Consider the following 4,972-nt stretch of genomic DNA (forward strand, 5'->3'; position numbering starts at 1 on the left):
TTATATTAAGCCTAGCGCAGAACCGCGCAAGGTGACATGCGACTCATTTCGTGGTGGAGGGTCACATATCTACTGTGTTTCTGGAATCAGAAAAGGATAAAGAATTAGATGAAATTGCTTAAATGTTAATTTTGATTAAAATTTTGAGATTTTTAATGACCAAACTCATTCATTAATCATTAAGCGTCCACGCTGAAATGCAATACCTACGTCCGGGCTTCGTCGAAGATTGCGTGACCAAAATGTCAATCAATTTGATTAAAAAATGAGGGCGTGCCAGTGCCGCCTCAACTCTCACTGAAATACGGATATGACGTCATCAAAGACATTTATCGTAAACAAATACAAACAATGTCCGGGGATATAACACCCAGCAACTTTCATGCGAAGTTTCATGAAGATCGGTCCAGTAGTTTTCTCTGAATCGCTCTACACAGACACACACACACACACACCCACACTCACACACACACACATACACACACCCACACACACACACACACACACACACCCACACACACACACACACACACACACACACACCACCACCACCACCACCACCACCACCACCTTCGTCTCGATTCCCTGTCTATGTTAAACAATTTAGTCAAAACTTGACTAAATATAAAAACCACAAATGAACACTGTGTGTCAGTTGCGATAGAACAAAGTACAAGACAAAAGTTGTCCAGCAAATAAACGTCAAGGCTGAAGTTGTCACACATAGCAAAAGAAAGAAGAGAAGCAATGCGACACTAATAAAGATAGTGCAGAATGGCGCAGAACATTGCAGAAAGAGATTGAACCCAGTTGTGAACCTGTATACAGTAAAACCAAGATTAGAAACCTACAACACAATATAGGCCTACACTAAAATCCAGTAACGCGTTGCACAACGAACAAGGCAGGGAGGGAGAGAGAGAGAGAGAGAGAGAGAGAGAGAGAGAGAGAGAGAGAGAGAGAGAGAGAGAGAGAGAGAGAGAGAGAGAGAGAGAGAGAGAGAGAGAGAGAGAGAGAGAGTTGGTAACTAGCCCAGTTTTATTAGCACGAGATAAAGACATTGACTGTTGAAGCGGAGAAAGACACACTTTTTACAATCATTGTAAATTGTCTAGTCGTCGAAGTATACACTTCCCCCCGCGGGTTAGGGGGAAGAATTTACCCGATGCTCGCCAGCATGTCGTAAGAGGTGACTAACGGATTCTGTTTCTCCTTTTACCCTTGTTAAGTGTTTCTTGTATAGAATATAGTCAATTTTTGTAAAGATTTTAGTCAAGCAGTATGTAAGAAATGTTAAGTCCTTTGTACTGGATACTTGCATTCTCCCAGTAAGGTCATATATTGTACTACGTTGCAAGCCCCTGGAGCAAATTTTTGATTAGTGCTTTTGTGAACAAGAAACAATTGACAAGTGGCTCTATCCCATCTTCCCCCCTTTCCCCGTCGCGATATAACCTTCGTGGTTGAAAACGACGTTAAACACCAAATAAAGAAAGAAAGAAGTATCAACTCTACGGTAAGGGAGGAAAAACAAGGGGGAAAATCATCTGATTCGGCTGAATATTGCTAGTTCTGTTTCAATAGCTACTCCAACAGAAACTCTTGGATCTCATGCATGCGCGTCTGTTAGTGTGTCTATCTGTCTGTGTGTCTGTCTATCTGATGTCTATGTGTCTGTCTTTCTGTGTGTCTGGCTGTGTCAAATATGCATGTGTCTCTGTGTCTGTATGTCTGACTGTCTGTCAGTAGGAACTATTTGTTCGAGTAAGTTTGTGCGCTTTCTATCTGTGTGTCTGTCCATCTGTCTGTCTGACCGCCTGTGGTATGAAACGCCATCACTATAGTCTATTCCAAATACCTGTAGTTTTCTAAACAACAAATATTAATAATAATAAAAGGCATGTTTACTTTGTGGAATGCGACTGTACCTTTTTACATTTTTACAAATCGCGGTTTTAGGTTCGACGTAATTTGTAAAATGTTTTTACATTTGTACAAATCACGGGTTAACAGGAGCTAATATGAACACAGTTATCTACCGACAAGATCGGTGCACCGCCAAATCTTTGGAATTCCTCCGCCGATATTTCCCTGGTGACAGACTCATTTCACGCCGCACTGACTTACCTTGGTCTCCCTACTCCCCTGATCTGAACCCACCCGACTACTTTCTGTGGGGGTACCTCAGGGCCAGATAGACAGAGACAGAGACAGACAGACAGACAGGGAGGGGGGGGGGGGGTAAGGGAGAGAAGCAGAGACAGAGAAACAGAGAGAGAGGATGGTGATCGAGGAGAGAGAGAGAGAGAGAGAGAGAGAGAGAGAGAGAGAGAGAGAGAGAGAGAGAGAGAGAGAGAGAGAGAGAGAGAGAGAGCTATGTTTCCATATAGCGACGCGACGGCAGCACGATGGTAGCGGCGGGGTGGCGGCAGCGGCAAAACCGATCGCAACAGTAGAAACAAGTCGCGTAAGGCGAAAATACAATATTTAGTCAAGTAGCTGCCATTTTTCAGCAAGACCGTATACTCGTAGCATCGTCAGTCCACCGCTCATGGCAAAGGCAGTGAAATTGACAAGAAGAGCGGGGTAGTAGTTGCGCTAAGAAGGATAGCACGCTTTTCTGTACCTCTCTTTGTTTTAACTTTCTGAGCGTGTTTTTAATCCAAACATATCATATCTATATGTTTTTGGAATCAGGAACCGACAAGGAATAAGATGAAAGTGTTTTTAAATTGATTTCAACAATTTAATTTTGATAATAATTTTTATATATTTAATTTTCAGAGCTTGTTTTTACTCCGAATATAACATATTTATATGTTTTTGGAATCAGCAAATGATGGAGAATAAGATAAACGTAAATTTGGATCGTTTTATAAATTTTTATTTTTTTTTACAATTTTCCGATTTTTAATGACCAAAGTCATTAATTAATTTTTAAGCCACCAAGCTGAAATGCAATACCGAACCCCGGGCTTCGTCGAAGATTACTTGACCAAACTTTGAACCAATTTAGTTGAAAAATGAGGGCGTGACATTGCCGCCTCAACTTTCACGAAAAGCCGGATATGACGTCATGAAAGACATTTATCAAAAAAATGAAAAAAACGTATGGGGATTTCATACCCAGGAACTCTCATGTCAAATTTCATAAAGATCGGTCCAGTAGTTTAGTCTGAATCGCTCTACACACACACACACACACACACACACACACACGCACGCACGCACACACGCACACACGCACGCACATACACCACGACCCTCGTTTCGATTCCCCCTCGATGTTAAAATATTTAGTCAAAACTTGACTAAATATAAAAAATAACGCGTGTTTCCATATGAGCAAAAACAAGTCGCGTAAGGCGAAAATACAATATTTAGTCAAGTAGCTGTCGAACTCACAGAATGAAACTGAACGCAATGCCATTTTTCAGCAAGACCGTATACTCGTAGCATCGTCAGTCCACCGCTCATGGCAAAGGCAGTGAAATTGACAAGAAGAGCGGGGTAGTAGTTGCGCTAAGAAGGATAGCACGCTTTTCTGTACCTCTCTTTGTTTTAACTTTCTGAGCGTGTTTTTAATGGCAGGGATTTAATGGACCAGCAAATTAGATGGACCAGCAGCAAAAAAGATAGACCAGCAGCAAAAAAGATGGGTTTCAACAGCAAATTAGCTGCGATAAATATTTTGGGAAGATTCCGAAGATTCCGAAGATTCTGACGATCACGGATTGTTGTCTTTCGTGGAGTACTTCAAGGGGTCATGAATCGACCGCAATGACACCTGGTACGAAGGCTACGCCCCGGGAATTCCTTTCACAAACAATGGACTGGATGCAATAAACCAGACCATCAAACGTCAGAACACATTTTGTGAGAGGCTTGACTTGTCCAGATTCCTAACCCTTGTTGAAAGAGACATTGTCCTGAACTGGTCCAGAGAGAGAGACAACGCTCAGCCTGATCATATCCCAGTGACCCAAGAACCAGACAGAACCTTGCCCTGCTGGACGGCTGCCTATCAGTGGGCATCTTCAAACGCAAAGTCCATCAAGAGGAACCAGAAAGTGTTCGTGGCCTCGGAGTCGCTTCAGACCAGTTCCAGAGAGCCTCTTGGGAATCGTTTGACCAGTACAAGGAGAGCCGGAACTCGGTTTGGAGTCTGACCGTGGAGGACAACAGAATTGACTGCAATTGCCCTGTCTACATGAAGTCCAACATATGTAAACACTCACTTGGCATGGAAATCCGGCTGTCCATTTCTGAACCACCAGCGCAGGCAAAGACCGTCCACCTGGGAGAGAAGCGAAAGAGGGGACGACTTATTTCTGCCCCATTTTTACTGTTTAAGAAATCTGCTTGGCTGTTCAATTAATCTATTCTGCTGTTGAATTCATCCAATTTGCTGCTTCACATTCGCTGCTCACTCCTTCCTATTTGCTGCTGAAACCATCTATTTTGCTGGTAAACAAATTTTATGCGGTTTTTAATCCAAACATATCATATCTATATGTTTTTGGAATCAGGAACCGACAAGGAATAAGATGAAAGTGTTTTTAAATTGATTTCAACAATTTAATTTTGATAATAATTTTTATATATTTAATTTTCAGAGCTTGTTTTTACTCCGAATATAACATATTTATATGTTTTTGGAATCAGCAAATGATGGAGAATAAGATAAACGTAAATTTGGATCGTTTTATAAATTTTTATTTTTTTTTACAATTTTCAGATTTTTAATGACCAAAGTCATTAATTAATTTTTAAGCCAACAAGCTGAAATGCAATACCGAAGTCCAGGCTTCGTCGAAGATTACTTGACCAAAATTTCAACCAATTTGGTTGAAAAATGAGGGCGTGACAGTGCCGCCTCAACTTTCACGAAAAGCCGGATATGACGTCATCAAAGACATTTATCAAAAAAATGAAAAAAACGTTCGGGGATTTTATACCCAGGAACTCTCAT

The sequence above is a fragment of the Littorina saxatilis genome, unplaced genomic scaffold (assembly GCF_037325665.1).
Source record: "Littorina saxatilis isolate snail1 unplaced genomic scaffold, US_GU_Lsax_2.0 scaffold_1645, whole genome shotgun sequence".
Classification (NCBI taxonomy): Eukaryota; Metazoa; Mollusca; class Gastropoda; order Littorinimorpha; family Littorinidae; genus Littorina; species Littorina saxatilis.